We start from the raw sequence: 22,456 nt of genomic DNA on the forward strand, positions 1-22,456 counted from the left end.
CTCTCTGTACAAGCCTGAATATTCAGAGGAGGAAATGGTTGAAAGAGAAAGAAGCCGAAATGATGGGGAATCAGATGAAAGTCGTGACGATCAATCACAGAGCCTGATCCCATTCACATGGAAGACGTTTACACATGGTGTACCTGTCATCAATGTGAGATGATGGCAACTGTGGTGGAGAACTGCAGTTTCAGAGAAAACTCTGGCTGCTTGACCTACATATCTGAAGAAGAAATTCCACCACTATGCATTACCAAGCTGCATGACTTCAGGACAGCCTGCCTTACAAGATCTGCGACAGTTTGCCCACATAATCCGAGCAACAAATACATTTCCTCTTTATACTTTGTATGTTTGACAACCGAGACAACTAACATTTTATGTTGTTCTCCTACATCATTATAACTTTGATGGATCACTGACGAAAGACTGTTTCTGGTCTCGTTCTTATCTCAACCAAAGTATTCCACATTATATTTAACGACCAAAAAAATGAAATGTCTTTCACTTTAAAGTTAAAAACAATATTTCCCTATATTCCAAACTGTTTTTGCTAGAATGGGCGTTCACATTTCTAATTAATCCCCAAAGTACTGTCAGTACTTTGCTTAAAAAGGTTCTTTTTTTAAGCAAAACAATATTCTAGAAGACAGTGCTAACAAAATAAATGCAATTATTGGGTTAATTCAAGTAAAATATGTTTGTATCTCTTACACAGATGGTACAGGCTTGAGGCCTATTGAGCTTTTACATGGTGGATTCATGGAAGACTGGGATTCCGTGTTCGCGGAGTAATACCTGCCTGTGTGGGGCGAGCCATTTGTGACAAATTCCCCAGTGAATTTGGAAAATACAAGGGATTTATCCAGACAGTACCTCAACCACAGCAGTACAATTTGTAGTTTTTCGATGTGATCAACCTTACAAAACTAAATAAAGTAAACTAGGTAATATGAAAAGGTATTATTAAAAATGTGTAAGCCACCAACACGTTAAAACATCAAATATATATAAATGTATGCTATAACAAGAAGATTGTGAAAGATCAGTGCCTTTTAACAAAGTTTCTATTGCGTTGGAGATGAGTTGAATTTAAAGTTAACAATTTTATACATTTTTGATAAGGTATGTGGTCCTGAAGCCAACAGACCTCACATGCACTATGAGGTATGTAAATACTTCAAGGGAAATGGATCCTAGGTCTAGTGGCCTAGGAAGTTGGAAAGACCTTGGTGTGTCAATCAACACATACAATTACTTTGTTTAATGTAGCACATTGATTGTTAGGTTTTAAAACACAAATAGACTTCTTCTTGAAAACGATTGTAAGATTTTTTTTAAATGACATTTTATTTTCAGAGAAGCAGGTAGTTTACAGTTGGTCCAATGCATTTCGGTCTTGAGACCATCTTCCGGGACGCAATTCTACAAGAATAAATAAAAATAACTTCGTAACTACATATTCCTTCTGTGTTTTTGAAATTATGAATGAAAAAAGAGGTTCCGCACCTCAAAAATTCTTTGGGAATTTTACCTGTATGTTGTGTCTTAATCTAAACTAAAAATGTCATCTGGGACTTCTGGTAAGCACACAGCTTACTTTGTAAGGGTCTGGAATCAGACCCAGGCTTACCGGCACTGTTATTACTGGACCGACATACTCCTAATGAGGCCCAATCTATTGAAATAGTGTTTCAAAAGGTAGCATGATGAAAAGTGTTTGGGGAATATTTGTATTGATATTTTATTACACCATTTTCCATTGTGATACAATGTACAGTAGGTTTCACTTTATACTACTTTGTGTATCCCTATAGTAGGGATATACAAATAGGTCAGTGCAATGGGAGGCTTTCCAAAACTTTAATAGTGTCCTCTGAAAATTGGTTATTGAGGTAAATGTGTTGATTACCAAGTCTGTCTTTATTTAGACCACACTGATGAAAGCACAGACCGTTACCATGTAGGAAACAACAGATACGTCAAATATCCAAACAGTGAGGCCAAGCGACATGCATGTAAACTTATTTTAGAGTGTATGAGATGGTCTAAGTTTTAATTCTAATGTACGTTTTCTATTGAACAGTGTTGTGAATATATACATTGAAAAAAACTATTCTGTAATCAACATCAACCTCACTTCCCTTTCAAGTAATTTTTTTACAGTATTCCTTAGGATGTGATTACAGTTATATGGTCAAGTTCAACTTTAAACATATTGATCGTTGCTATTTATAATATTAGTTATAGATATAAACTGGCATGTAGGATCGGATCACAATATCGATAATCTGTTGCATGAGATGTTTTTGCTATATTTCTCTTACATCCCTATTATAACAATATATATTTTGATGCAGGGGGATGCAGGAACTTCAACAACATACTAGTCTTCTATTGCAACCGGTGAGGATGATGGGGTATGAGATGTGAGAATGCATTGAATGATATTGATAATTGTTGATTAATAATATTTTGGTTAAAATTAATAAGAAAAGTGATACATTATTTAAATTCAATATATTTGAAATGCTTAGGTATGTTTCCTTAGTCAGCTGGTGCAATTTATCAGTGTTAGGTTGCCCTCTGCTGTCCAAATGACAAAGTGCACCTTTGCGTGCCCTTCCACTTCAACAACAGCTTCACCTTCCACTATTGCAAACATTCAGAATAATTTCAAGTTACTTCTTTCCACCCCCACTTGGCTTCTAACAGGGCACAGCGGTTCCAGTGTAAATAACAGTTAATTACGGCTCAACTTTTCAGTCTCAAGCACTAGTTTTGAGAAACTCATGATGCAAAAACTGAAATGAGAGGATGGATATTTGGAGATATGGGGGGGCATTTAATCTACCATATACACAGTAGAAAGAGTTGAGGTGAAGTGTGATTTGTAAAGATGTGAGTGAGTGGGATAATTGTGTGTGAGACGAATTGTGTTGTACTGTCCATACATGTCCGTGTATGCTTCTGTTTTGTATTTTTGTTTTTCATATCTAGTAATATTGCATAGGGTTATTTTTATAGTTGATGGTTTTATGTTGTGGGATTCCACAGGGAAGAATAAAAAAACATTCTACATCTTTCCTTCTTAGGAAGAACCATCTGATTTGTTAAGCTGTAACTCACTGACCCTATTTGATGATTGTGTTGTGTTAATATTTTGAATTGATAAATAAAGAGTATTAAAAAAGAGCAAATCACTGTAGGACAAATGCCTCCTCACAAGCTAAAACTGAAAGTAAGTGCTGTAATTATGCTACTATGCAATTTTATGCCATCACAGGGACTCTGCAATGGAACAAGGTTGACAATTATGCATCTACAAAGACACACCATAGAGGCCTGTGTAATTGATGGATTACACTTAGATACTGTTCTTGTACTGCACATACCTCTCTTTCCATCTGATACAAATATGCCTTTAAAATTCAGAAGGAGACATTTTCCTATAGGTTTAGCCTTTTCAATTACCATTAATAAGTCATAGGAACCTATGCCCCCTTCCTGGAAGCGATCAGTGGTAATGATGATATTTAAGAAAGGGGACAGAAGTGATAATTTGAAATACAGACCAACATTGACCATTGAAATATGCTAGAATGGCTTATGTTGCGCCGCGAATAGCTAGTTTATAAACTTTTTTTGTGATGTACTTGGAAGTGTATGCAAAAGCATGTGATGTAAAACGGAATGTCATGGTGCGAGTGAGGGAATGCTGTGCTGAGGGTTCCAAGCCCAGGCAGTTGGAGAGCCCATGCCAGGGTGATGGGAGCCAGTGTCTGTTCCTAGTAACTGTTCCTGTTGAGCTAATCTAATGCACCTTAAGAAGATGTAATAAAGCTACTGTAACTTATCTGCAGCCTAAGGAAGTCACCTGATTTCACTTTTCTACAAATTTCCAAGCATTCAATCAACAACCTTGTTGTGTCAATCACCCACACACATGCAACAATGACAGTAGTCCATCACAAAAAACTTAGATTGGAAAATAATGACATGGAATCTTTGACTCTCTGAATGGTCTATGCATCTGTTAATAAACATTCACTGCCTACCCAAAGCTCAATAGGCACAAAAAGAATGATAGTGCGACAAACATTTAGTGGCAATAATGTATTCACTTTGTTTTGCAGGATGATCTCACACCAACTCCCTGTGACATCTCAGAAACTCACCAGGTACTATCTTTTTTTTTAAATTGTCCATCTACACAGTGTTCGACTTTATCTTATTAAGAATGGAAGCTTCATAAAAGTTTTCACTCAAAAAAGTATTCCAATAATTTACAGAATCAGTTTTCAATGTTTAACTGATGTTGTAAAGTCGACAATCATAAAAACGAAATTCTCAGGATGTACTTTTTTTAAGATCAAAAATGTTAACATTACATTGTTTAATTATAAAACTATTTTTGATGAATTTGTTCTGTTCAGCAAGTGCACTACTGAAGTGGTTGAGATTGAAGCGACACTTGGACCCGAGGTATACATATGACATTGTAAAAGATCAGTTATCATCCATTTTTCTCTTCATGTAATTATTATTATTATCTGATAATGATTTTCATATGGAAATTAGATTCTATTTGTACATATGTATCTTGAAATGCTTTGTTTATACATTTTTAAAATGTTCATTTTCTACTTGGTGTAGAAGTTAACAAATCAAGATTGACTGCATCAAAGCACACTCGGAAAACAAGGGCACATAACAGTCATCTTTTTTTTTAGAAGTTGTTTAATTGATATTATATTGTGAGGTTGTAATTCATATATTCTGTGTGTGTACTATAAATTAAGCATGTTTGTTTTATCGATTAGCAGCCTAGGAAGAAGAGTAGCAGAAAGACTCAGACCACACCACAAACTAATGATGTAGTGTTACAAACCGATGTCACTTGGGAGCAACATAATGTTGAGGCTCGGCATGCTCGTGTCAAGATTCATAGTCAAGATACAGATATCAAGTGGCCAGAATTTGAACTGAATGTCACCATTGACCAAGTGAAAGTAACCATGATTGATTGATTGATTGATAGATAGGTTATTTATAATGCGCCTATACACAAGTGTTTCAAGGTGCAACCAGGCAGGGAAGGGCAAACAGGGGAGAACAAGACAAACACTCTTACTAGCCTAGTGTCATTTAGATTGTTCAACTGCGCAGACAAATGTAGGGGGGACGAAGGGGAAGTAGTGCACCCAGTGGAATAGTACCCTGGGTTAAGTGCAAGGAGGGCAGGGCCTCCAAGAGGAACATGCCCCAGAAGTGCAAGGAAGGCCAGGTGGCAGTGCAGGGGGGCCCAAAGGCAAGTGCTAGGAACTGGGAAGGGGTGGGGGGGGCAGGAGTCCTATATGACTCAGAGGAGCACCAGGCAGCCAGTCATGTAACTGAGCAGGAGGAAGGGAAGGATGGCAAAGGTAAGGCATAGAGAAAAGGAGGTGGGGAAAGGTTAGCAGGGGAGAGGCTGAAAGAAGGAAGAGGAGAAAAGGAAGGTCTTGCAGAGCTTCCAGAACTTAAGGTGGTCCAGCTCAAAGCCAAAAAGTGGCAGGGAGGCCATTCCACAGGGAGGCACCTGCACAGGAAAGAGATCTACCACCCAGTCCCTGCTTAGAGAAGCGATTCGCCCGCAGAGAATTGGAAGTAGATGAGCGCAGGGCTCTTGAAGGAAGCAATTTAGGAAAAGAGCGTTGGAGATAGTACGGGCCACAGCCCCAGAAGGCCTTGTGGACGATGCAGAGGGTCTTGAACTTCATACTTGCAGCCACCGGGAGCCAGTGGAGGGATTTCAGTGCTGGGCTTGAGGCCAAAGATAAGTCTTGCAGTCCTGTTTTGGATGAGTTGCACAGAGAAGAAGGTAGAGTTATGTAGCTTGTGAAAGAGACTGTTGCAATAGTCAAGCCAAGAGAGAAACAGGGCTCTGGAGACAGTGAGCTTCTGGGGGAAGGCAAGAAAAGGTAGAATACCTCTGAGGGGGTGCAGTTGGAAATGGGACTTTTTGGAGATGTCCGTGATGTGTAGAGAGAAGGAGAGAGTGGAGTCAAAGATGACCCCAAGGTTTTTTGCCTCACAAGCGGGTGACGGCACAGGGCCAAAGGAAGACAACCAGAGGGAAAGGGGAAAAGCAGGGCAGGGGTCCCAATGAGAAGGATCTACATCTTTCTGGCATTAAGGCAAAGATCATTAGAGGCGCCCCATGCCTGAATAGCGGAAAGACAGTCAGGGATGAGCGAGGAGGAGGAGGAGGCTGAGGGTAGTCTGAAAGAGAGCAGCGTGTCATCTGCATAACACTGAAACTTAGAGGAACAGGTAGAGATCAGGTGGGCAAAGGAGACCAGATAGACATTGAAAAACCAGGGCGAGAGGATAGATCCCTGGGGAACACAAAATGTTGAGAGTGTGATAGAGGAGAGGAAGGACCCAAGTTTAACCTGTGAAGGTCGGTCTAAGAGGAAAGAGGATAGCCATGCCAGAGCCTGATCTGTGATGCCCAGGGTATCTCGGAGACAGGTGATCAGAATAGTGTGGTTCACTGTGTCAAAAGCAGAGGAAAGGTCGAGGAGGATGAGGACAGAGGGATAGTTAGAGTCAAGGTTCGAGAGCAAATCTTCATAGGTGTTCAGAAGAGCAGTTTCCGTGCCTCTGGCTACTCTGAAGCTAGACTGATGGTCATGAAGACAACCAACAGATTTAATGTGGAGGGTTAGCTGGGAGATGGTCAATTTCTCCAGGAGTTTGCCCAGGAAGGGAGTAATAGAAATTGGCCGATGGTTTGATGGGTTGGAGGGGTCTTCAAAAAGGCTTTTTGAGCCGGGGGTGCTCAAGGGAGTGCTTGAGAGGAGAGGGGAAAACCCCAGTGGCAAAGGAGTGGTTGCAGAGATCAACAAGGGTGGAGCGAGAGAGGCAATGTTGTCCTTAATGGTTCTGGAGGGGCAGGGAGACAACTGTTTGAATGAGACGTTCATAGACCGGACTTGCCTGGAAACCTCATCAGGTGTGACAGGAGGGGGGGAGGAGAGGATGAGGGGAGAAGGGGTGGCCAAGGAGGGGTTGAGACAGGTTGGGGGAGGGAGGGAGGGTGGGAGGGAGAGAGGCGAGCAGATGAGCGTGAAGACAGGATTTCCTGAGTTTTTGTGTTGAAATGAGAGGCCATGGCCAAGCAAAGGACCTGGGTGGGTGTGGTGGAGGATAATATTGCACTAGGATTGGGTGGTTCCTTGCAGATTTGAAAAAGTTCAGCCATGTTGTTGGATGCTGCAGGGATGCAGGATTGAAAATATTGCCTATGAAGTAGGCGGCAGGCCAGTTTGTCAGAGGGTGAACCTGAAGCTCCCCATTTCCGTTCAGCTGCTCTGAATTTGCATTTCAGGGCAGCCAGGTCAGAGTCGTCCCAAGAATTGCACTTTTTGGCAGGCTTCAGGCGGATCCTCATGACAGGGGCAAGGATGACAAGAGTGTTAGAGATGAAAGGTGAAAGTTGGAAATTGCTGTGTCAGGATGGGAGTCAGCCATAGGAGCGGGAGGAGGAGAGTAGGTGGAGGCAAAGGGTGCCACTGATACTCTCTTCATGGGTCGGATGACAGTGAAGGTAGGTGGCAGTGCTGGGTGGGCCATTGCCAGGGAAACAGAAAGCTTCAAGTGAGAAGAGAGAAGAAACTGATCAGTCCAAGAGAGAGGAGTAGTGAGAGGCTTAGAGAGTGGGATATCAGAGGAGATGTGAGTATCCAGGGTGTGTCCGGCAGAGTGGGTCAGACCCGAGGGTAGAATGGAAAGGAAGACAGAGTTGAAGATGTTGCAGAAAAGCCCTAAGGAGTCAGAAGAGTCCAGGTGGATGTTGAGATTCCCAGGGAGGAGAAGCTAGGAGGTAGAGCAGAGGAGAGAAGAAGTGAGGTCAGCCCATTCAGAGAGGAAGAGGGTGGCCTGGCCAGGTGGCCTGTCAAAGGTGACCAGGGTCAGAGAGGAGCCAGGAGAGACAGAAAGCCTGCAGACCAGGCTTTCAAAGGAGAAGTAGGCTTGAGTGGGAATGATGGAGACAGGAATCCACTCAGGAAAGATCAGGGCCACCCCGCCTCCGGGCCTGTTGGGCCTGGCCTAGAAGAGGATCTTGTAGCCCACAGGGAGAAGTGTGTCAAAACTTGTGACAGAGTTGGCCTTAAACCATGTCTTGGTAAGAGGGGGAACATCTACATCCAGCAGTTCAAGGAGGTGGCAGATGTCAGAGGAGAGCTTGACAGCAGAGTGACAGTTTAGAGTAGCAGTGTGGAGCAGCTTGCCACTTTTGAAAGACTTCTGGGGAAAGGTACAGGGACAGGGGCTCCCCCCACATCCCCGCAAGATGAGCCTGGGAGGTAGAGAGAGGAGGAGGCAGAAGAGCCAAGGAGGATGTGGATAGCAGAGGGGCTAGCGAGATGGCGGCCAAGGTAGGTGAGGTAGCCAGGAGAGAGGCATCTGTCAAGGGAGCCAGAGAGGTAGTGAACGAGGGAGGCAAGAGAGCCATGAGAGCCAAAGCTGGCAAAGAAGCCAGAGTAGTGGAGGGAGTGGATGACAAGAGAGCTAAGGAGGTAGGTGGCAAGGAGCCAGAGTAGAGGAGAGAGGGGGTGGTAAGGGTGACAGAGTAGCGGAGGGAGGGTGGCAAGGGAGCCATGGAGGAAGAGCCAGGGTGGCGGAGGAAGGAAGAAAGTTGATGAGGCAATGGAAAAACCTATCGAAAAGTAGAAGGTTTGGCTGATGCCCTTGTACCAGGATGGTACCATTGAGAATGGAAGGAGGCTAAGAGGACCTCACAACATGAGCCACCATTAATGAGTGAGGAAGAGAAAGGAGAAAGAGAAGAGCGAGCATATGAAGGGTCCATAGGTCAGGTGAAGGAACGACAAAGATGATGTTGGTGAGAGTCTCTCTGGCGGAAGCACTGACATAGGTGTCAGCAATGGGAAGGCCTGGGTTGGAGACCAGTGTGTCCTTCTTAAGCTTCTTACTTCCAGTCTTAGTGAGAAGAGAAGGTTAGGAGATAGAGAAACAGTTAGAGAAGATGGGGGAAATAGAGAGCACCATAGTGGGTGTAGGAGGGAGGAGAGGTGGCACTTTGCAAGGCTAAGCAACTGAGGTGCAAGGGAGGGGAACGATGGGAGGGGGAGGGAGAAGAGAGAACACAGGGATACACAGGTAAAGGCAACAGGCTAAGAACAGTAGGTTACAGTAGGGCTACAACTTCTACAACAGAGTACAGAGAACAACAGAACAGCCACAGGCAATGAATACGAACAGTGGGAGCCAGCTCAGAGCACCCTAGGGGAAGAGCTGGAACCCAGAGTGGGGGTACCTAGAGAAGAGGAGAAAGGCCTATCAGAAAAAACAAATCATGAGAACCGAGCCATGGCCATACAAAACTGTAGGGGAAAGTAGTTACAGGGGTCCACAAGCGTTCACCTAGAAGGAAAAAGCAGGAGATGCGAGAGAAGTGCACGAAACAGTAGTGGTAGGGGGCGCTATTGCACAGGCTGAAGATGGCTGCCTGATTTGGGAGCTCCGCAGCCCGGGAACTTCTGTGCAATAAATACACACTCCAGAGGGTGGAAAGCATCAAATTTTGCACAAAATCTAAGTCGGAACAGACCTGCTACTGAACAAGCCCAGCCAGAAGAAATTTCTTCGGGGGCTGGTGGTGGAATCGTGGTGCTTCTGGATCACCACAGGCCTGGGTGGTACGTGGCCACTGAGTTGTGCCTACCAGGGTGTTTCGTGGTTGTGAAGCGTAGGCGGACTGGCGAGGCAGAGCTGCAGGGGTAGGGGGCCCTGCGTCTTGCTAGCGTATTAAGATCAGAGTGCCCGGGCTGCTTGAGGAGGGACAGAAGTCCACCAGGTGGAGGGGCAGGTCCATGGCTGGCAGGTTGCTGAGGAGGCTGCCGGTCTTAGGCGGTGAGTGGTTCATTGATCCCCTGCCAAGAGCCCGGGACATTAATGTGATATGAATTTCAGTCGCCATTACACTGTGGCCAATGCACACCGGCAATCCATATGTCTGATTGGAACAAATGAGTATTACAACAAAAAGAATGGGAGCTTGATAATTTTGGCAGCAGGGAGGCCCACTGGGAGTGAATTGGAGCTGGGGGAACCCAGTGATCTGCACTGAATGATGGAATGCATGCTTGAAGGGTTTTCAGCAATCCACACCAGACTGGACGACATGAGCAGCACCACCAGCTCTATCAAAGCCTGTAGGGAGAAATCAGACCTGTAAATTACTGAAACCAAAACCAAGATGGGGACCGCAGAGGATGAAATTGCGTTATTGAGAACGGATGTCACCTCACTCACCACACAGGTATTGGCCATCAGTAAGATAAATGATGACCTAGAATCCTGCTCGCAGTGCTACAATCTGGGAATTATTGGTGTTCCCGGGGACAATTTAAACGGGTCCATGGAAGACTTTGTGGAGCAAACCCTTCTGACCCTGCTGGAGGCACACAAGATTTCCCTGTAGTTCGCAATCAAACAGGTTAATTGTTCCCTTGCTCCCAAACCTAAGCCAGGTGCACCACCCTACCCCCTAATAGCGCGTCTGCTTAACTACTGCGACAGGGATGCTATATTGTGTGCTGCAAGAGTTAAGGACGAACTGATGCTGGGGGCCAACAAAAACCATATCTACCCAGATTTCTGTGTGGCAGATACAACAGGAAAGGAAAACCTTCATAGCTGTGAAAAGAAGGCTCAGAGAACAAGGCCTGAAATATGCAATGCTATTTCCTGCAAAGCTGCAGATCGAATACAAGGATAAAGTCTACTTTTACACCATCCCAGAGGAAGCCATGAAATGCCTGGACGAACGCAGGAATGGGTGACCCAAGGGGTGACCCCCACTGGGGAGATGACACGGATTCCGAGACGGATACCAGATGAGATCCTGATGTTACACTGTGCGGTAAAGTTAAACTGTGGCGGCGAGAGTGGAGAAGCCCAAAACTCCAACAACTGGTTTTGTTCGTCAGCTATATGTTTATTAATAGACTTTGTGACAATTTCATAGTCACACCCGGAAATATTGCCAGATGGTCCTGAGATATGTTGTTTGCAGCCCGGGTTGTGGCCTGCATACAGCCCTACCTCCCACACAAAGTTGAATATTTTGTTGGAAGGAACGACATGGAAATTGCATTCCCCTGATTGGGAGGGAGGAGGAAGGGATGGCGGTTGGAAGTTTAAAGTATGAAATGTGCTTATCAAGTTCATTTCTAGTTTAATAGCACTAACAAATCAGGTTGTGCACACACTGGAAGTCATTGTGTTGGCCCCAATAGGGGTCAAGACAAAATTTGTTGAATGACATAATGAGGTCGGTGAGATTGGCTGCTTATGGTTTGGGGAACCCTGTTAAAATGTGGAAACTACAGTTATATGTTGAAAGTCACAAGGTCCAAGTATTATTCCTGCAAGAAACACATGCAATGGGGAATGAATGTGAAAGGTTTGCCCAGAGCTGGGGCCCACACAGGTTCTACACAACATATTCCATACAGAGAAGGGGATAGTTGACATTAATCCACAAATCCTTACATTACATGCACATAAAAGCACACGTAGACCGTCTAGGGAGATTCGTGCTGAAATATTTGTCAAAGAGGTGGTGTGCTGAATGCATAAGGCCCAAATGTAGACGACCCAGAGTTCTACACTGAAAAAGTGAACCTTTTGTGTGATTCCCTCTGGTGCCTGTCATTTGGGGAGGTGATTTTAATACCTTACTGGGTATAGCTCTAGACAGGTCCGGTGTAAGCCTACACCACGGCAATGCATAGAGGTATGGACAAGTTGAAGTTGGTGGACATTTGCAGGATGCTCAATCATGGTTTGCGTAGTTACTCCTTTTATTCGTCGGTACACGACTCACACTCCCGTATAGAAATGTGGCTGCTGTCAGACTCTCTGGTGGGAACAGTAGGCAGGGCCGATATTTTACCAAGAACCTACTCTGATCATTCCCCTGTTGTATTAACATTGGCACTGAGGGATATCCCTGGCTCAAGACCGCAGTGGAAGTTTAAACCTTGAGACTTATTAGACTCGGCTTTTAGGACAGACCTTGAAAATCACATGAAACTATACTTTGAGGAAAACACTGGGTTCGGTGGAATCCTGCGCTGTTTTTTGAGAAGCATTCAAAGCATATATCCGGGGGATCTCCATGGCTACTGAGCCGGAAATTTTAAAGGTGATACGTTGAGATATTAGTGAAGATGCCTTGCACAAATTGGAGCAAATACACACCTCCTAGCCTCGGCCCGCAAAACTGGGAGATATCAAGCTAGAGCTGGATCACTTTAAAACACTAGCAGATAGGAAATTGAAATTCTATGTGACCCCAAGGGCAGTGCGGAAGTATGGGGAAGGGGGCCATCCAGGTAGGGTCCTGGCCAGAGTGGTGAGACAGGCGGTGGACAATAAGAACATCCCATTCATTTGGAGAGAGGCTGGGGTGGTGGTCCACTCCACTCCTTAAGTGAATCAGGTGCTCCATAGTTTCTATACCAATCTGTGTACATAGGATGAGGCCCAACCCTCCCTGGAATAGAGGTATTTTTGGATGAGCTTCCGCCATCTGAACTGTCGTTTGAGGCCAGGAAAGCATTGAACCATCCTATGTCTCTGTCTGAAATATCACAAGGCATAGACATGATCTCTGCCGGGAAGGCACCAGGGCCGGACGGTCTCGCAATAGAATTCTAAAAGCAATTCAAACAGTATCTGGTCCCACAACTCTAGGAGATGTCGGAAGAGGTGAGCCGTTGTGGGAAACTCCCTTGCACGCTGACAGAAGCAGTGATAATGGTTTTGTTAAAGCCTAATAAACCGGCCTAGCAGTGTGGGTCCTACAGACCTCTGTCTCTGATAAACTCAGCTGTGAAAATATTTGCTAAGGTTATAGCCACCAGACAATACCATATATGTGTTACATTGTTCATCCCGATCAATCAGGCTTTATACCAGGGTGATCCATGGAACTTAACCTCTGACGGTTGTTCAACATCCTTTCCAGATAGACCCTAAGGTGCATGCAGTTGTGGCAGCACTAGATATACAAAAGGCCTTTGATTGAGTGTCATGGTGGTTCATGTGGGCAGTCCTTCGAAAAGTGCAACTTCTGCCTGAGATTTAAATCATGGGTCCAGTTACTGTATACGTCTCCAGTGGCTAGCGTTAGGATGAATGGTATGCCCACTGTCGCCCCTGGTTTTCGCCATAGTGATTGAGCCAATGGCGGATATTATTCACCATATATACATCCATACAGGGATCAGAATCTCAGGGGAAGCATAGATCATATCGTTATATGCTGACGACGCGATACTATATGTGCGAGATCTCCAAGTACATCTGGCCCGATCATGAGGGATGTAGAGGCATCTGGGGGTGTCTCAGAACTCTGTGTGAACTGCTCCAAATCAGAACTTTTTCCATTAACAGCCACAACAGCAGAACCGCAACACCTACTGGGGTTAACTTGGTCGGCAACAGAGTTAAAGTACTTAGGGGTGGTGGCTGCTAGGTGCCCCTCGGTATTGAGGGCATGAAATTACGATGTATATATGGCTCTGTTCATGGACAGGTTGCAGGGGAATGCAAATCTACCTATCACGTTGGCAGGCAGGGTGGCATTACTCAAAATGGTCATACTTTCTGAAATGCCTATATTATTTTATAAACATACCGCTATGGGCGTGGGGTAGGTTCTTCAAAGAGCTGAGAGTAGTGATAGATACCCTTATGTGGCACTTTGGAGCAGTTCACCTCAAATGGGGCATGCTATCCAGACCATACTCGAAGGGGGGCTTTGCGGCCCCAGATTTAGAAAAATATTGGTTAGCAGCACAGGTGCAATATGGATCCTATTGGTTTGCAGAAAACATCACTCATCCACATGTCAAAATTGAACGACATGCAGTGGGAATCCGTGACATTTGAGTGGTAGGAGAGGACCTCCAGACCCCCCGCCCCTTGTTTCAATGCTCCCCGGACGGGCCCAATCATGGCTGCCTCGGGTCCAGGGCCCCAGCCCGAGGCACTCATGTGAGGACACCTCCGGGAACCATCACCCCTTTCGTTAATACACATCTATATGCACGACCATGTTCCTGTGCCCACTCCTGGATAGCAGGATTGGGACTCCATCTTTGTAATGTACCGACTCCATTTGCAAAATAACAAGTGCAGTCAGGGTTTCATCCCAGGCCCCAGTCATCTCTGCCAAGCGCACAGCCAGCGCGACTCTACCCCCACCGCCTCCTCTCTGCCGTCCACATAACAGCTTGGTTCCCATGAGAAGGCCGGCAGCAGGAATGCAACAAAATCCACACTGTATCGCTTGCCGCCTAACTCCCTTCACTAATTTAGATGCAGCCCCGCAGGGGGAGAAGGTTAGAACCTGGGCTATCTGTCTCTTTAAAACTTCCCCGCACCCCACAAGGCACTTGCCATAAAAACCTAATCCCCGTTTACCCCAGAGCAAAGTCAACAACGAGGGGAGAACCTTAAATCAGTGAACGTGTCCTTTCCTTCTGATAGGCATGAACAAAGAGATGGCCCGTCCTCATGTGTAGAACCCACACAAACCCTCTGATGTCCGAAATAAGCGAATGAGTAAACAATGTAAATACGCATACGCGTGCAAGTGAAAGCTCATGTATGAACCTGTTATATCGAATGTAGAATGCATATTGATTTATAACATTGAAGTATGCACAACGACTAACTGTAATGTATTGATGTGTAAACGACTCATAGATTTGTACAGGCTCACACAATGCTACCTCACGGTTGGCTGATAACGTAGAATGTAAGTGTATAACGCGCTATTAGAAAACCTTATGTGAACTGCAGTCAAATGCCATTATGAACAGTTATGTGTTGACAATCTCTCTCTCTCTCTTTCTCTCTCTCTCTCTCTCACCCTCCCTTGTTATCATGATGCGACATTGTCTGAATAGCATGAAATTATAAGATGTTATAAGTGAATTTCACTCAAATCTCAAACCAACCAAAAGGGTTTAAGGCAACAATCCGTCATGTGTAAGCATGAAAAGCCTCTTTTGCACAAAGTAATACTACCAGCCCTGAAAGGGGGGCCTGAGCCCACCTCTGACCACCTTGACCCTAGAAAGAGTTATGTTGTCCAAGCACCCGGTTACCAAGCCCCTTCTAAGGAAATGTACCATCATAATGAAATATGTTTATGTGTAATCCAGTCCCAGCAACCTTGTATTCAAACCTTCCCCACGCCCATGCAACGACCTTGAAACCCTCAGCCCCAGCTCAATATTCGAGCCTGTTTGAATAAGAAAGTAATATCTGTTACAAAACATATAATAGATGTTCAGCAGTAAATAAGCTTGCCTTGTTGTTACACGTGCAGCCTGCTAGTCTCACCACCGGACAAACCGGTCAAATGTATGAATGGATGTGAATGTGTGGCCACAAGGGCAAAAGTGTTGCATAGATAAGGTGTCAATGTGTCCATCCAGCGGATGTACGACAGATGAGCCCAGCTGAACTCTTGACTCCACTACATCATTTCGTCACATGGCAATGGACCAATCAGCCATCACCGACCATATAGCACCTATAGGTGCCTCCCCTTAGCGTCCAATCGCCATCCACCACGTGCCCCCTAGGCCATCCCCTTGCTGATGACAAATCTCATGTATAAATGTAACTTGTAACATGTTTCCTGCAGAGCGCTCTCTGCGTGAGCAGAGTAGATTCTGTTTGCCCTACTTTTTAGATAAAAAGCCTTCAAACGTACTCTCACTTGGTCTTAGTTTTATTCCCTCTTGGGGTGTACCTTTTTTGACTCTGTTGATCCTTTCACTGGCAGGTCTGAGGGGCGTTCACTTTCAGTGGTGACCCCGATGCGATAACGTTCTTTCCCGTCCTTCTGGCACGAGACGCCCACCTGCTTTGACCCTGAGCGCGCTCCCTCAAGAGTTACCCGCCAACGGAGTAGGTCGAGCGGGTACAGGATCCCTCTTAACAAAACCCATATGTACCACTTGCCGGAGCCGGGCGTCGGGTCCAGAGGGTCTTGGATCAAGACGGACACGTGAGTATTAAGTGCGAGTGATATTAAAGGCACGGGGGGGAGTCAGATTAAGAGGCCTTAGGATAAAAGAACATTGCACAGGTGACACCAAGGGTGTGCACAAAGTGAAATTAAAAGGGGGATAAATGAGGGTTTCAAGAATTAGGGGTCTTTTCTCTGTTTTTCATACTATTCTTGTTCTATCGCATATGGCCATTAGGACGGTGACAAAGTAGAAAAGGGTAAGAAGTTGAAGAAAGGGATCCTTTCTCCGTGGGGATTAGAAGGCGGCGCCGCATAGTGCTATCTCGACTAGTGCAGGATATACAGGTGTAAATAAGTGCGAGCAAAAAGTGAACTAAGACATTAAAGGGGTCAGTAGATAGACCCATGATGTTAGATAAAAACGCTTTTTTCTGATCTACACTTTACCTGATCTCTTAATCTCTTCTCGATCCTCCTAGTGGGTGAATTGGTGGGAGGAAGGGGGACGAGAGTAAACATTTGAAAAACAAAAGACAGGGACAGTGGGAACAGTAGGAGTGTGTTATGTGTATGTCTATGTTTTCTGTTGTCCATGTGGAATGTTAAATGTCAATGTTTTTATGTGAAATGATTATTTGCGATGCATACATTGAAAAGCTAGCTTGGTGATTTAAGAGAAGCATAGTGTGTTGAAAAATAACGGTGTAAAAATATTAAGAAGGTGAATCGACAGTCCATCGTGGTGGGTGAGAAGTGTAACACAGGTTGAATTGAGTATACGGAAAGTGAATAGGGACGGAGTAGAATTGTCAGGTAAGGTGCAGGGAAAGGGAATCACAATGGGTGCAGAAACACCCCTCACACATATTTGCAAGACACTGCGGGGGTATGCAGAAAAGATAATGAAGTACCATGAGCAGTGGGTCACCGAATTTAAGGGAGGACTACCCCAAGTTTGGCCAGAAGGGGTGTCATTCTAAAAGGAGGTATTGGATATGGTTGCCACCTGTCTGTGTATTAAGTACAAAGGGAAACAATTACACAATAGGAGAGAAATCCTGGACCTATGGCGCCTCTTCGAAGAGGTGCCCCCAGGTAAGGATAGGGATTAGAATGCATCTCCTCTGACAACAGCTGGCGGCATAGGACCACTCCCGCAGGAGGGGAAGGACATAGAGATCACAGAAGTTTACCCCTATTGTCAAAACCAGTGCCAGCAGAAGAGTACAGTGATCCTGTGTACGTAGCACAGCCCACAGCCCCGCCCACACCCAAGCCTTCCACCGCTGCAACACCCCCGTATGAGAGCCAACACACAACAAGACCTGTGGACACCTCAACAGTCGATATTGGAAAACTAGCTGAAGATTTGGAATCACAACTCACAATGGCCCGTACAGAACTGTCCCGCATAAGGGCGCTAGGAGAAGGGGGAGGGGCATCCACTCCACGGGTGGGTAGGGAAGACACTCCCCCGGTGAGCGGGGGGACAAGGGAAGATGGGTGGAAGAAAGGAGAGATCCTGTTCAGAATAAACGATACCCCAATGCGCATAATAGAAATAAATACAGCAGACAGCGAACGAGGAGTAGAGGAAGGGGAGGGAGTGTCAGACAGAGAGGAAGAACGTTGGAGTGACATAGAGGAACAAGGAGACGAGGACATAAGGTTAGGAGTTGCTGCTGGAGGTGAGTCATTCAGAGGAGGGGTGTCTCCTGTAGACGAATGGACAGGGAGGTTGAGAAACAGAATAGGGCGTATGTCAGTGGTTGGAAAGAGAGGAAAAAAGGTGAGTACCAAAAAAGGGGGAGAAAATCTACAGCTTCCTCTGATACACAGAGGTGCGGGGAGGCCGAACTACATACCATGGGCTCAAATGGACAAGGCCAACTTACTTAAGCAGCTTCCCCCACTTTCTGGAGGATCTAGCAAGTGGATATATGCATTTGAAAAACACACAGCAGGAGTGCCCTTGGCAGTGGGCGATGTTAAAAGTTTGCTTGTGTCTGCTGTGGGAGACCAGGCGAACAGGGTCTGGGCAAAGGCGGTTTTCCATGGGTGACATTAGATTGTGACCACCATGACGGGGCCTCCTTCAACACAGTGCGAGCGTGTGTGTGGATGCATCGAGGGAAACATTCCCAGATACTCTCGACTTTCAGTCAGTAATGCAATGTACGATGAATGATGAGGAAGATGCGATGGCTTTCATTGTCCGGGTGCAGGACATGTGGAGAGTGGAAACGTATACGGCCTGGGACCAATCAACATTCCTGTTTTACTTCATTATAAAAAGAGGACTCTTAAAGGAAGTGCAAAAGGCCCTTGATAAAATAGCTGGGATAGAAGCCAAGGAGTGGCCCGAGATTCAAAGCATCATAGTGCACCAGTGCAAGAGGATCAAAGAGAGAGAAAAGGAGATAGCGCAGCGGCGGTTGGCAGACAAAGCTAAATTAGTGCAGAGCAAGTTGATGAAGGTCAGTGCAGTAGTAGCTACCAGCGCGGCAGGAAAGGAGCGGGAAGACGAAGACGGACAGATGGGAATACCAATGCAGATTGTGGCCAACTGGACAGGTAACAGCCAGGAGCAGTGGGCAGGGGAAAACCAATATGAAGGGCAGGAGTGGCAATCGAGAGGTGGGCGAGGAAACCGAGGGGGATTTAGAGGACCGAGAGGAGGAGGTGCAGGGTACGGAGGGTCGAGAGGAGGAATGCAAGGGCAATGTTGGCAGTGCGGGAGGTGGGGCCATTTTAAGCGAATGTCGAAGCAGGCCAAACAATTCCTACACAAGCGGACACCCACACTCCGGATGCCCATATGGGCTGCTGATGGGCGGCAGCAGGGGAGAAAGCCAAACAGATCCCAGATACACAAACAAGCACCCAATGCCCCCTCAGGACACATTCGCACACCCCCAATATCACAATCATGTCCCGCACACGTGTAACCAGACTTATGCCACTACCACCAATGGGGTCCCAGCAGCACCGTGCAGAGGAACGGCAGTGGTAACAGGGAACGTTTTTGACACAGATGAACTCCCATGTCATTCAACATAGGAGAGCCCACAGAGAGCACTTGTGTGTCCAGTACTATCGATAACCCGCAATGCAGCAGAGGAACCACTCGTGGGGACAACGATAGGAAACAAACAATTAATTTTCATGATAGATTCGGGAGCAGAACAATCATGCCTCAAGGAGGGCAGGTTCCCGATTTCTAATCGGACTTTGGAAACACAGGGGTTCTCTGGGGCGGTGGTCAAGGTTCCATATACAGAAGAATTGGACGTGATGGGGGGGACTGTACGTGCCCCCTTGTTGTATTATGAGGAATCACCCATCAATCTGCTGGGTAGCGACCTACTCAGTAAGCTCAATATGTCTATCTCGTTTACAGAAAGGGGGATACTATGCTCCACACCAGGCATATGCGCAATTCACACTTTTTCACATTAAAACAACATCATTGAAGAGGAGAGGCCTACTTGTGGTAGAAGTGACACTGGTGCTTCTTGTTAACTGGCTTATTTGGTGAAATTCTGAATGTACCTCGGGGTTAATATTGTGGAAGCAAAAACTATATGTTTTGAATGACAGGTTTGAATGTCATTTAATATACAAATGGTTAACATCATGCCATGGCAAAAGGTAAATACAGTTAGCTGATTCACGGCTGTACTTTCAAAAGTAGTGATGCAGCTGGGCATTTCCACTGAACTGTTACTTTAACCTCAAAGACCTTTCCTCTGCTTGTCCAAGAGAGGGAGGTCTGGTTGTCAACAATCAATCAGGTTCATTGCTTAAAAGCACAATGAAATACATAGCCAGAGATGTGAACCACGGTGGAGATAGATAAGACTAGCTCAGCTGAAGTGAACTTGAGGTCACAACTCACATAAAATGTGCATTAAGCTATAAGCCAGGACCCTTGGGAAGCCGCTGAGGGATAGGCTAAGATAAACATGAGACAACATCTGGCTGGTCACATGTTTAAGGATAAATGAAACCTAAGAAAAGGTGGGGGCTAGGAAAATGAGTGAGGTTTGTGAGGCAGGGGTTTAATTAATAGAAGAAAACATTTTGTTGCATAAAAAGAGCAGCGTATATGCCACAAGAATGCAGCATTCCAACAGAGGCCACCCATTTCACGGTGGTAGACCTGAAGAATGCATTCTTTTCAATCCCCCTCGATCCAGGGTCTTGGTACCTCACACCATTCACATTAGGGGGAAGAAGGTATGAGCATTGCTGGCTGCCTCAAGGCTACTGTGAGAGCCCTAGCATCTTTAATAGGATACTTCATGAAGACCTAGGAAACATACACACATCAAGCCCCATAATTCAATACGTAGACGATCTGTTGGTCTGCGGAAAAAATGAAACTGAATGCATAAAAGATTTGATCATTCTATTGACACACCTGGCCCAGAAGGGGTACAAGGTGGACAGACAAAAACTGCAATATTGTCTGACAGAGGTCTTGTACCTAGGACAGTTGATTTCAAAAGATGGTAAACAAATCATTCCAGACAGAGCAGCAACAATAAGAGCAGTAAAAGAACCCATTACAGTAAAGGAGATGCAGAAGTTCCTCGGCATGTGCAAATACTGCCGCGCATGGATATTAGGTTATGCATCCTACACAAAGCCCCTACTACAAACACTCAAAGAGGCACAGAGGGAGAACACTAAGTTGCAATGGACACAGGAAATGCACACAGCTTTTGACACTCTTAAAGAACTGATATCCACTGCACCGATTCTCATGACACCAAATTATGAGCAGGAATTTCACCTTTTCTCACACTGCAATGGCACTCTTATGACTGCTGTGCTGACACAAAAAACATCACTAGACCACAAGCCCCTGGCATTTTATAGTGGAACACTTGACACGGTGATGCAAGGACACTTTGCTTGCGAACAGGCTCTCGCAGCTGCCGCAATTGCAATAGAAAAAAGCTCCACCATCGTGATGGGATATTCTATCATGTTATATATGGAGCACTCCCTGTTTGCCATACTCGAGAGATCAAAGAGTACGCTGACCACCCAAAGAGCTACAGCATACAAACTAATTATTTCCAGTGCCAACATTCACATAGTGCGATGCAAGAGTGTAAACCCAGTCACCTTCATCACAGAGGCATGCACAGTTGAAGATATGCAACAGCACGATTGCGCCACGTACATGGGAGATGGCAAAGATACACACAAGGCACAGGAAACTGCTCTATCAGGAGTAGAAGTTTACTTTGTGAATGGGTCTGCCTCCATAGATTGTGAATCGGGAGAAAAACACGCAGGAGCAGCAGTGGTACGGGTGGAGGATGGGGAGTTTGAAGTGATTGTGCAAAAAAGATTACCCCACATTTCTCGGCCCAAGCAGCAGAACTAGTGGCACTGATAGAAGCACTCCACGCAGCAAAGGGATGTAGGGCCACCATCTACACAGACTCCAATAGCCCAACATGTGTGTGCATATTACAGAAGGCAATAGAAGAAACACAGCCAGAAGGGTTTAACTCATTGCCAGTTTCCCAAATAATCGAGCTCCAGCACGATGCATCTGGAGAGGAAAAGGAAATATGGGTAAAGAGGGGGTGCAGTCAATCACCCACTGATTTGCTGTGGAGACAAAACATTACCAGCAAGGTAGTGATGCCAATTCAACTGCTAGAAGTGGCATTTAAACAGTTACATTTTCCAGCCCACAACGCGAAGCAAAGCATCATTTCAGACATTCAGGAAAACTGGTTCACCCCTGGGTTACAGGAACATGTCACAAAGCTAATAGTAGAATGTATCACTTGTCAAACATACAACTGTGGCATGACACTACAGACACTCAAAGGCACACTTCCAAAACCTGAAGGACCATTTAGAGAGCAACACATAGACTATGCTGACATGGGTGAGCGGTGTAATGGGGCCAGATATTTGATCGTTGTTGTATGCCCATTTTCCCGGTGGGTGGAAGCAGGAGCCTGTGCCCATCCAGATGTGCGGTGCGCCGCTTAGTTTCTATTGCGAGAGGTTTTTCCGCGCTGGGGCATTTGTGGCGTCATACGTTCAGACAACGGGACTCACTTTGTAAATGACATGTTCAAGCACATTAGAGCCATGTTGGGCATAACACACAAACTCTGCATGATTTATCATCCGCAATCGAACGGTATTGTAGAAAAAATTAACAGACTGATCAAAAGAAGACTGTCAAAACTGTGCCACACACTAAAGAAGAACTGGGTGTACTGTTTCCCCCTGGCGCTTTCTGAAATGAGGAACCAGCCCAGCAAGGACCACCACCTGTCACTGCATGAGATCGTGACAGGTAGGAGGATGCATACAGCTCACTCGCCCCTGTGCAGACAGTCAGACGCC

Source organism: Ambystoma mexicanum, chromosome 7q (assembly GCF_040938575.1).
Source record: "Ambystoma mexicanum isolate Mex_15411 chromosome 7q, UKY_AmexF1_1, whole genome shotgun sequence".
Lineage (NCBI taxonomy): Eukaryota > Metazoa > Chordata > Amphibia > Caudata > Ambystomatidae > Ambystoma > Ambystoma mexicanum.